Source organism: Gastrolobium bilobum, unplaced genomic scaffold, assembly GCF_033153095.1.
Source record: "Gastrolobium bilobum isolate Gb01-03AN ecotype WA unplaced genomic scaffold, APGP_CSIRO_Gbil_v1 utg16926, whole genome shotgun sequence".
NCBI lineage: Eukaryota > Viridiplantae > Streptophyta > Magnoliopsida > Fabales > Fabaceae > Gastrolobium > Gastrolobium bilobum.
The window spans coordinates 62,890-75,471 of record NW_026896421.1 but is presented as its reverse complement, the minus strand read 5'-3'; positions in this window follow the sequence as shown (position 1 = coordinate 75,471).

Here is a 12,582-nt window from a genome sequence, read left to right as displayed (position 1 = left end):
CCAGAATGGACTTCAGGGTCACAAGGAATGGCCTTTCCAATCTATGGCGTGACATGAATCATTGTTGTAACATTATTTCTCATGTTATTTTAAACTTGGAAAAGTTTTATAGTCATGCTACTGTTGTAAGCCTTTAAGCAATCTGCTTATTATAGTCTTTAGTTTCTTTCTTGCTTGCATGAGACTGGAATTTTATGATATTAATCTTCAGCTTTCACTTGTTTACCATTGATTTAATAATATTATCATTTGTCTAAGAGCATAATTTTGCGAGGGAAATGGTATCCTTAGGCTAGTCTTCTAAGGAAGCTTAATATATACATCGGTCTGGTTCATTTGTGATGGTACAGCGACAGCGGCGATGGTGGTGGCTATAGTCATATTAAGATGGTGGTGATTGTGGTGATGATTGCAGTGGTAAAGAGTGATTGAGAGAGACACGTGCTTGTCATTTTGTGCCTGAGAACAAACAAACATTATTTTTTTGATTCTTTTTCTTTTCCCAGCACAAAAATTGAACCGGTTTATTCTCGGGAACAAAAAAATAAATTGATTTTGTCAAACACTGTTTCTATCAATTTATATTCCCATGAACAAAAATTGAAAAAAAAATAATTTTGGGAAGGTTTTCATACACACCCTAAGTGTCATCAACCATAAGAAAAATTTGGATGTGTAAGTCTTATTTGATAACTAAGCTATGAAACTTAGCTCGAAAACTCTACTATTCCTTCTTGTTTAAGTCACAATTTTTTTTTCCTCAAAAAATTAATAATAGCATCTTATCATAAGCATATTCTATATTTTTTATTTTTTTGAAAAAAAAAACTTTGACTTTATCGAAAGCCTAAATTTTTTGTTTCATTTATATCCATATTTAAAAATTTTCATTCCAATTTTAAATGTTAACTTAATACCCTTTTCTTCTCTGAAATTGTTTCCCTCTTTTCCCTACTTTCTCGAGATTCAGGATCAAGTTTCATCCATTGTAGGAAGAATTTCAATCTACTCAAGTCTTATTTGATAACTAAGGTCGAGAACTTGGCCCCAAATCGTGATTGTATTCCTTTGTGGGCTCCTCTTTATTGCTTTTGTTTTCCTCAAATGTTTTTTTATTTTCCTAAAATAAAAAACCATTTTATCAAAGCTTCCAGATGCGTCTTCTAGTCTCTCTCCCCCTCTCTCTCGGTCTTTCTCTCTCTAAAAAACACATTGATTTTATCAAAAATATAATTTTTGATTCCATTTATACCCTCATTTAAAAAATTTAATTCCAATTTGTACTCTTAACCTACTACTCATCTCTTGACATTTCTCTCACATTGTTCCCCCTTTCTTAGTGGCGCACAGAATACCTTATAAAGAATAGAGATTGAGTTTCGTCTATCATAAGAATAGTTCAGATCTGCTCAAATCTCTTTTGTTAATTAAGGTATGAATCTTAGCCTCAAAACCCGACTATATTTCTTTTTGTTCCCACCTCTCTTTTACTTTTGTTTCCTTCAAATGCTTTTTTTTTCTCAAATAAATAATAATAGAATCTTATCAAAACATACTCTAGCTTTTATGTCTTATGTTTTAAATGAACAAATTTATTAAAAATATGAATTTTCCTTTCCGTTTATATCCTAATTTAAAATATTATTCAAATTTTAACTCTTAACCAAATACTCTTCTCCCAAAATTTCTCTCACATTATTCCTGTATCTTCTCAACGAGATACAAAATATTATCTACACAAATGAGATCTAGTTTCATCTAACATAGGAAAAATTTGGATCTACTCAAGGCCTCATTTGATAACTAAGGTAAGAAGCTTAGACCCAAAACCCGAATACAGTCAGGTGAATTTTCATCTGTTGTTTTTGACTGCTGACGCAATATTAGACTGTATAATAGCTCCAGTACAATGAATTTAAGTTAGAGAGCTATCCTAATGATATGAATATAATAAATGATGTAAGTGTAGGATTTGATGAAGTTTGATACCCATATTAGAGGTATTTTGAACTGTTGAGTTTTCAGCTGTTATTTCTGACTGCTGACGCAATAACAGTCAGTAGAATAGCTCTAAGTTAGCAAATTATAGTTAAAGAGCTAATCTAATGATATAGTTAAAGAGCTAATCTATGATTTGATGAAATTTGAAACCCATATTGAGGTATTTTAGAAAAGTCACTTCTGCCGGGTATTTTGTACTGTTGTAGAAGCAGCCGATAGAATCTCGGAACGGGAAAAAGATGAGAAAATGGAAATAAAGACCAATATATGTCTAACAAGCCATAATTAGACCAATAATGTTAATTCTAAGAAGATTATGAAATTCGGGTACAGTTAAGAACACCGATAAAGACTACAGTGCAATTAAACAACTGTTAGTGGATTTGTGATCAACTAATCAAATTTTTGAGTTATGAACATGATAATTAGACAAAATTAATGTTAAGTACTTAAAGTTAGAGTCTTGGGGGTTTCCTGGTAAAAATTTGACGACGGTTCAGATAAAAATTACACTGGGTCTCATTAAAGGACAAAGTGCCACTAAAGTGACATGGCACCCCTAATTAGGGCACCATCCCTTCCTTCTCCTTTTAGATTTCTGAGCCTCCAACCTCTCTCTCTCTCTTTCTCTAAAATTTGAAATTCAAACCTTGCTCTCACTTCTCTCTAAGATTTCTCCTCCAAAACCTCCCCAAATCACTAAACCTCCTTCATAAAGATTGTTCCCCTCACTCTCCTCTTCACAACCATACATTTTCATGGTGTGAATCAAATTTTTGTGGTCATTTCCTTCATGTACAACCACAATTTTTGAAGCTCCAAAGGCAATGGAGTTGTGTTCTTGAGTTCTCTTGAAGAACAACACTTGTGTGCTTGGTTCTCTTGATTTTTAGTGTAAGTTTCCTATTTTTTTTTTGAAAAATCTCATCTTTCTCTCTTGTGTTCATGAGCTCTAACTCTTGAGCATATTTGTTGGTAAAAGTTGAAGCTTGGAGTTAAAGGTGTGAGCTTGAAGATATAAGCATCACCTTGGGAAAAGATGACCCAAAAAGCTTTTTCTCCTCACTTTAATGCCTCGGTTTTGTGTTGTGGATGGGGTGTATATTGCTGAAAATTTTTAAAAGAAAAAATTTTGATGGTTGTTCTTGAGGGTGTGTGAGTTTTGAACCAAGAAATGGTTGGTTTGATGTGTAAAGATTCCACCTTTGAACCCTTGTGTGGTATTCATGTAAAAATAGGAACATGAACCCTAATGGGACCATGAGAAATTCAGCCATACCATGGAGGACAAGGGTTTGATGATGAAAAAAATATTAACAAGTGGTTAAGTGTGGAAATATTCCAAGAGAAACTAAGAAAGACTAATTAAGTGGATTAACTTTAAGTGAAACCTATTAATTTTGATTAAGGATGCCTAAAAACTCTAATGAACATTACTAATCAAATCTTCCCTCTTTGATATAATGTGGTTTATTTGTGTTAAAAATAAGGAAATCATCGATTAGTGCATTAATTAGGTGTAGGTACTAATTAACTAAAGAAATTACTAAGAAATAAGTTTAAAATCCTAATCTACACATTTATGCAATTCGGCCATATAGGTTTTAATTAGGGTCACTATGTTAAAATTAATATTAAGACCTAATTAGGATGTTAATGTAGTGGTTAAGTGAGGTGGAATATGCATAATACACTAATTAAATATTAAACCCTAAAATTGGACTTAATTACGGTTTAGGAACACTAATCATGCAATTAGTGAACTTGAGGTACTATGACATAATATGACTAAGTGGGATTTCATAATGTGACTTAATAATAGAAAAATCCAAGAATTAAAGTGACTAAGAGTTGCTAACCAAAGGTAATTAAGGTTTGATAATTAAACACACTTAGGGTTAAATGACCAGTTTTTAGGCCAACTTGGAGAGAGCATATCTCCCTTCACAGAGGTCCTATAGGGATGTTCCTTTTATCATTTTGAAGCTTGATATCTTAGCTATGTGGTGTCACAATGTGGTACCATTTGAGGATGTAGAGCATTCTATAGGTTTGATTGAGTGGAGACTGCCCTAGGAGGCCATGTGCAGGGGCTGTACATGGCTGCAACTTCCACGAATTTTTTCTCCCTAAGTTCTTACTCAAATTAGGCCCATAATAAGTCGAATTAAAACTGAAGGTGTCTAGTTGTCTGCATAAATATTTGAGAGAAATTGGTTTAGTAGATTTTTCAGAATCGTATAAATGGTAAGGGATATTTAGGGCTCTGTTCGGAGTTGGCAGACAGCTTTGCTTGTCCAACTTCAAATGGCGATAACCGGAGCTAGAAAACCCCAAATAAGGCATGTGATATCTTGTTGGAAATTTAATTGAGTCTAGATTAACATAATAAAAGATGACAATTTTACAAATAGTGGGTTGCGTGCAGTGACTGGAAAACAGAAGCATGTACAATTATAAGAAAATCGTAAAAGTGAGATTTAGGCTAAGTGGGTTTATAGGAACCCCTTAGTAACTTATAATAAGTATATATATGGCTTAGATGAATGAAAATAATCTAAGTACCTTAGTGATCCTAGAGTGTGATTCTAATATTATGCAAGGTGCTTAAACACGTAGTTGATTGTGTAAATGTGAACACTTCATAATACACTAAAATACGTAATTATGTAATAATTGGTCTAGACTTGTAATGGGCATATTATTGGCATGTAAGAATGAAATATAGAATCATTAAGTGATTGAGTATTAATTATGTAAATGATTCATGCTCTAGGTTTTCCTAGAGGACTTGGCACTTGAGGGCTTATTGTAGCATACTTATTTTACTGTTGGAGTTGGGCTTGTGATAAGCTCAGTGAGGTAAGCTCCTGGTTTTGGTTGCTCCTCTCTCTTGTGGCCACATCATGATGGTGGACATTATGGTTGTATTGTATGAAAGTAAGTGGTATAATGTATATGTTCATTCATTCACATTAATATAGATGTTATATGATCTTGATGTTATGATGATGCACTGATGATATATGTTATGAGCATCCTGGCCAGTGATTATAATATGTAGGCTGCTATGACTTGACTCTGGGAGCTATTTCATACTGAGGTTGTGTTGACTGTCTATGGCTTAACCTTGGAGTCACACATGTGTAACCGTCTATGGCTTTGACCCTGGGGTTACACAAGGATGATATGATGATGCTATGTTTATATTGTATGCCTGTATTATATGCTTTATATCTGACTTATCATGCAAGAAGTGGGCTCAGGGGATTAGAAGATCCTCTATGAACCTTGACCTTATTGAGATTTGTTATCTCACCCTGTTTGGGGACAACATTTCAGGTACCCTGGTTAGCAGTGTGCAGTCTAAGGGCAAGGGCCTAGCTACGAATTAGTGGATTGTTGCGGCTGTTTATTTTTATGTCGTTGTATTATTATGTGGCATGTATAGTGTTTTGTCATGCCTAGTCAGCTTATTTTGAGACTATGTTGTTATACGTAATAATGCTCAGGATTATTTACTGTTTGAGCTTTTGGATTATTAAGGTATGTATTATGAGTTATGTCAGATGCATGTGATGAGTATACAAAGACATGATGTATGAATTTATTAATTTGGTCACGGAGCCATTATGTAAGTACTGACCCATTGAGGTGGTGGTGGTCGTGTTAAGATGGTGGTGGTGGTGGTGGTGATGATTGCAGTGGTAAAGAGAAATTGAGAGAGACAAGTGTTTCTCATTTTGTGCCCGAGAATAAAAAAGCATAATTTTTTTGATTCTTTTTCTTTTTCCTAGCATAGAAATTGAATCGGTTCATTCTCGGGAACAAAATAATAAATTGATTTTGTCAAACACTTTTTCTATCCATTTACATTCCCATGAACAATTATTGAAAAAAAAATTGATTATGTAAAGGTTGTTGTTATGCACACCCTAAGTGTCATCAACCATAAGAAAAATTGTGATGTGTAAGTCTCATTTGTTAACTAAGGTATAAAACTTAGCCCGAAAACCCGACTATTCCTTTTTGTTTAAGCCTCAAATATTTTTTTTATTTTCCTCAAAAAAAATAATAGCATCTTATCACAAGCATATTCTAGATTTTTTTTGTTTTTTTGTTTTGAAAAAGAAACTTTGACTTTATCGAAAACCTAAATTTTTTGTTTCATTTATATCCATATTTAAAAATTTTCATTCCAATTTTAAATGTTAACTTAATACCCTTCTCTTCCCTGAAATTGTTTCCCTCTTTTTTCAGCGGTATACAGAATACCTTCTCGAGATAGGGGATCAAGTTTCATCCATCATCGGAAGAATTTCAATCTACTCAAGTCTTCTTTGATAACTAAGGTCGAAAACTTAGCCCAAATCGTGATTGTATTCCTTTGTGGGCTCTTCTTTACTTTTGTTTTCCTCAAATGTTTTTTATTTTCCTCAAATAAAAAATCATTTTATCAAGGCTTCTAGATGCATCTTCTAGTCTCTCTCCCTCTCTCTATCTCAGTCTTTCTCTCTCTAAAAAACACATTGATTTTATCGAAACCATAATTTTTTATTCCATTTATATCCTCATTTAAATTTTTTAATTTCAATTTAACCTCTTAACCTAATACTCATCTCTTGTCATTTCTCTCAAATTGTTTCCCCTTTCTTAGCGCCGCACAGAATACCATATAAAGAATAGAGATCGAGTTTTGTCCAACATAAGAATAGTTCAGATCTGCTCAAATCTCTTTTGTTAATTAAGGTATGAATTTTAGTCCCAAAATGCGACTATATTTCTTTTTGTTCCCATCTCTCTCCAATTTAATCTCTTAACCTTATACTCTTCTCTTGACATTTCTCTCACATTGTTTCCCCTTTCTTAGCGGCGCACAGAATACCATATAAAGAATAGAAATCGAGTTTCGTTCAACATAAGAATAGTTCAGATCTGCTCAAATCTCTTTTGTTAATTAATGTATGAATCTTAGCCCTAAAATCCGACTATATTTCTTTTTGTTCCCACCTCTCTAAAATTTAACCTCTTAACCTAGTACTCATCTCTTGACATTTCTCTCATATTGTTTCCCTTTTTTTAGCAGCGCACAAAATATCATATAAAGAATAGAGATCGAGTTTCGTCCAACATAAGAATAGTTTACATCTGCTCAAATCTCTTTTGTTAATTAAGGTATGAATCTTAGCCCCAAAATCTGACTATATTTCTTTTTGTTCCCACCTCTCTCTTACTTTGTTTCCTTCAAATGCTTTTTTTTTCTCAGCGAGATACAAAATACTCTCTACACAAATGAGATCTAGTTTCATCTAACATAGGAAAAATTTGGATCAAGTCAAGGCCTCATTTGATAACTAAGGTAGGAACCTTAGACCCAAAACCCGAAGGCATTGCGTTACTTTTATTTTTCACAAATATTTTTTTGTTTTGTTTTCGTTAGAAGGAAGAATAACTTGTACTCAAATCATCCAAAAGCATATTCTAGCTTCTCTCTCTTTTTTGTGTGTGAAAAATACAGACCAACTTTATTGAAAAAGTAACTTTTTATTTTATTAATATCATTATAAATTTTTAATTTCAATTCCGATTAATAGCTTTCTCCTGACTCTTTTATATCAATATTCTCTCTTTTCCCAAGGCTCTAAGAATACTATCCAGAGAATATAATTGAGTTTCAAACAACATAGGGAGAATTTGGATCTGAGCAAGTCTCATTTGATAACAAAGGTATTAAGCTTAGCCTGAAAACCAGATTATGTTCTTTTTTATTCCAATCTCTCTATCGCTTTGCTTTTCCACAACTATTTTTTTATTTTCCTCAGAAAATAATAATAATATCTTATGAGAAGCATATTCTAGATTTTCTCTATTTTTTTAAAAAATCAATTTTAATTTTTAATTCCAATTTTAACTCTTAACTTAATACCTTCTTGTGACATTTCTCTCACATTATTTTGCTTTTTCTTTAGCGAAACACACTATACCATTCAGAGATTAGAGATTGAGTTTCATCCAAGGTAGTAATAATTTTGATCTACTCATGTCTCATTTGATAGCTAAGGTAGGAAGCTTTGGCTCAAAGGCTGATTTGCTTTCCTGAAATGTTATTTTTGTTTTTTGTGTTTTTCTAAAAAGAAACATTCTCATCAAAGTCTGTAGAACACATGCTATCTTCTCTCTCTCTTTAAAAAAAATCACATCAACTTTAACAAAAATGTTATTTTCAGCTTCATTTATATCGTTATTAAAAAAATTTCAACTCTCTACCTAATACACTTCTCACGGCATTTATGTCGCATTGTTCCCCTCTTTTTCCAACTGCACACAGAACACCATCTAGAGATTAGATTTCGATTTTCATCCAACATAGGAAGATTTTCAATCTACTCAAGTCTCATTTGATTCTATTCAAAGCTTGCATATGCATCTTCTAGTTTCGCTCTCTCTCTCTTGGATAACTATGGTTAGATGCTTAGCCCCAAACCCAACTTAATTATTTTTATTTTCCTCAAGTGTTTTTTTAATTTTCCTTAAAATATAATAATGGCTTCTTATCAGTATCTTCTAGAAGCATCTTTTTAACTTCTCTTTTTATTTTTATAAAGAAATGTTAGCATTATTTAAAATATAAATTATTTTATTCCATTTGTATATTTATTTTAAACTTTTAATTCCAATCTTGACTCTTAACTTAAAATTCTTCTCTCTCACTTCTCTCGCATTATTATCCCCTTATCCCAACGGTGCACACAACACCATTCATGTGTTGAGATTTTTTAGCATAGTAGCCCTATTGACATTGTTCTATATTTCTTCTTTGATCGTAGCTCTTTAATGTGATTCCTCTTCTCTAAACTTGCTCTTGTTTTGAGTTCCTATTTTCATAGAAGAGAAACAGATAATTAATGGTTCTTTGGATAGAGTTAGCAATTCGAATAGCAATTGCATTAATGGAATATAGAAATGAGTGACTTCATTAGAATGAAATATTGGTTGAAGTCAGCTGATAGCCTAACAAATTGTCAACTAAGATTTAAGTTACTTCATATATAATTAAATATGATGATAAATTTAATTAGAATTAAATATTGTATACGTACGTTATTTTACTATGATTCAATAATTGTATGCTAGAGATATACCATAGAACGAGTAATAATGTCATATATTATCAGGATATGTGTCCCTTCAATGGTCAATCAGAATGAAAATTGTGTTTGGTGCTGCAAAGAACCTTGCATTTCTGCACGAGAAAGCTGAAAGGCCAGTGATATTTGGAGACTTCAAAACATCTAATATCCCATTGGATTTCGTTAGTGGAATGTTGCATACTCTACTAGTTCTGAACACACAACTTTCCTTCAATCTTAACAATTTTCTTTTTCAGGAATACATTGCAAAATTTTCTGATTTTGGACTTACAAAAGATGCTCAAGAGGGAGACTTGACTCATGTTTCAACTCGAGTGATGGGAACATATGGCTATGCAGCCCTTGATTATGTGATGGCGGGTTAGTTTAATTATATTGTAGATAATTCTCTCTTCCATCTCATTATGTTATCAGAATGCTATGTTCCTTGAATCTAAATTTCTTCTATTGCATCCAATATACATGTAAATATTTTTTTTTGTTGATTCCTTCTTCAAATCCACAGAATTGCTGTTCTTTAATTTATGATATCCAAGTATGCCTTTGACTTGCGGTTAAACTAGCTAGCTGGAAAGGATGCATTAATATGAAAAGGGAAGTGAAAAAAATTGTGAAAATCAAAGACCCTGCTGTTAGATAGATATTCCTCTATATATGATGTTACTAAGTCTCTTTAATGCCATTAATATGCAAAGTTAAAATTCATCACCACTATGATGTTTTGTATCAATGTGTAGCACACAAACAGAAGCTTTATGGGAATGCTTGGCCCATAGTTTATTTGTACATTATATCGTCCCATGGTGGGGTTTGTTCTTTTGTGTTTACATGATGAATATCTCTCTTTTCTGGGATGGTTCTACAATTCTGAGCCTTTACCAAATTTTGTTAATTTTGCTTTTGTTAAAATTCAGGAACAAGATCTTTTCCCAAGTTAAAAGGAATTGGTAGATCTTCTCCAAGCTTAAGCGATGAGCTAAAAGCTTATTCCCACCTTCGGAAGTTCTCCTTCATTGAGTTCAAGTTGGCAACAAGCAATTTTAAACCTCAGAATTTACTTGGTGAGTGTGGAAGTGGATGTGTTTACAAAGGTTGGATCAGTGAGAATGAGAGCTCTTCAGCAAGACCTGGAATGGAGCTTTCCTTTGCTATGAAGACTCATAAACAGAATGGACTTCAGGGCTATAGGAAATGGCTTGTATGTTATCATGCTAACCCTTATTATAAACTACTATTTTTTTTAATTTTGGCAAAGTGCTGTGATTTCCATCACTGAATGTTTGTTCATTGTTTCATGTATGATTGCAGGCTGAAGTTAATTATCTTTGGGAAATCCTTCATCCAAATCTAGTTATATTGGTTGGTTATTGCATTGAAGGTGATGAGAGGTTGCTATATGAGTTTATGCCTCCCAGGAAGCTTGGAGAGTCATCTGCTTAAAAGTATGTTTTTCAATTTATGTGACATTTGGATATTTATTATAGTATTATTTTAGAATTTATTTAGATTAACTTGCTTTTACTTAGTCACATTTTATCTCTCTTTCTTTATCTCTCTCTCTCTCTCTCTCTCTCTCTCTCTCTCATTGTTAGAAATACTTTACGGTTTTGGTGGAAACTCAGGTTTTTGTTAGGTTGCATGGCTCTGCAGTTTAAAGCTGAAGAAGGAGGCTCCTCTAGTGGCAATAACAAAAAAGATGGTATTCTACATATACCTTGTTTCACCATTCTTGTTAGAGTTTACATCATTTTCTAATTTTAATTAATAATTCATTTTTTATATATACTGATAATATATAGGTGCAGTATTTGTTTTTATTGCAATTGTTTAGCCAATATTAATTTTTGTGATGGCATGACTCTTTATAGTTAATCTCATTCTCAAGTGTCACAATTATGTTCTGAGCAGATATATATATATTTTTATCCTGGTAAATCAGAAGAAAGTAGATCAACAACCAATCACAATGCTAGTGAGAAACCAGTTGCTGCTCATGTATCCCCAAGAAACAATAATCCAAGAAGAGCAAGATCATCTCCCAAGTTAAAAGGAATTGCTACATCTTCTTCAAGCTTAAGCGAGGAGCTAAGTGCTTATTCCAATCTTCACAACTTCTCCTTCAATGAGCTCAAGGTGGCAACAAGCAATTTCAAACCTCAAAATTTGCTTGGTGAAGACTCATAACCTGAATGGACTTCAGGGTCATAGGGAATGGCCTTTCCAATCTATGGTGTGAAAAGAGTAATTTTTGTAACATTATAGTCATGCTACTGTTGTAATCCTTTAAGCAAAATTCTTATAATTATAGTCTTTAGTGTCTTTTTGGCTTGCATGAGACTGGAATTTTATGATATTAATCTTCAGCTTTCACTTGTTTACCATTGATTTAATAATAGGGGTTTTAGTTTGTCCTTTAACATGACCAGAAAAACTTTCCTACACACACAACATTTTGTGGAGCCCACACTTTTTAAAGCAAAAAAAAATAAAACTATGGCACACAAAACGAATCTCTATAACACTACACAATCACTTTTCCTACAACATAACTCTTATAAAACCCTTAATAATATTATCAATTGTCTAAGAGCATATTTTTGTGAAGGAAATGGAATAAATTTCTGTAGTATATAGTTATATATATATATTTCCTAAACAAAATATATGTGTAAATATCTTGCTTCACTTTACTATGTCTCTGGTGGGCTGATTCTTATTTTTGTGTTGAGATTATTAAATGTCTGTGGGCCAAGTGTTAACTCAAGGCCCATTGTGATTTCCCCTATTCAGCTGAAGTTGGGTCTTTGTGCAATAAGCAACACACCTCAAAACGTCAGCGTTTTAAGGTGTGATGGCTTAATGGTATATGAGCTCCCCTTTGTGCTGTGCGTGCGTGAGATATTCTTTTAGGTATTCTAATATAATCTCTTGAAAGAATAGGCTCTGCTAGGGTTTTCAGTTTTGAGTGTTTTTTGTACAAACACTGAGTGAAACACTGTGACTTTGGCTATGATGCTTTGATGAATCTTGTTCATCTCAACAAGACTGTTCCTTTGATCGGTGAATTTCTCTGATTGGTATTCAAATGCTGGAGAAGATAATCTGCAAGGTGGTCCTGTGAAGCTCGTGTGTTCGGCTTGGAGGTCCAGAGATAGGAACCACGTTTCCTATGCTAGCTTGTGAAGATTGGGAAGTCTTCTTCATCTTTATAATATCTGTTGTTTACCGTTCTTAATCTTGAGTGTTTATTCAAGATCTGTTTGTCTTGTTGTTAATAGCTTGAGAAATTAGGTTCCTCATTTGCTCGTTTCTGTATAGCTTTTTCTGTATACTATGAACTCTTGTTTTTCTTTCTGATCTTGAATAAACTGCATATCAGAGGGCGTTTAACCCTCTTTAGGCCCCAGGACGTAGGAAACTCACTCATACT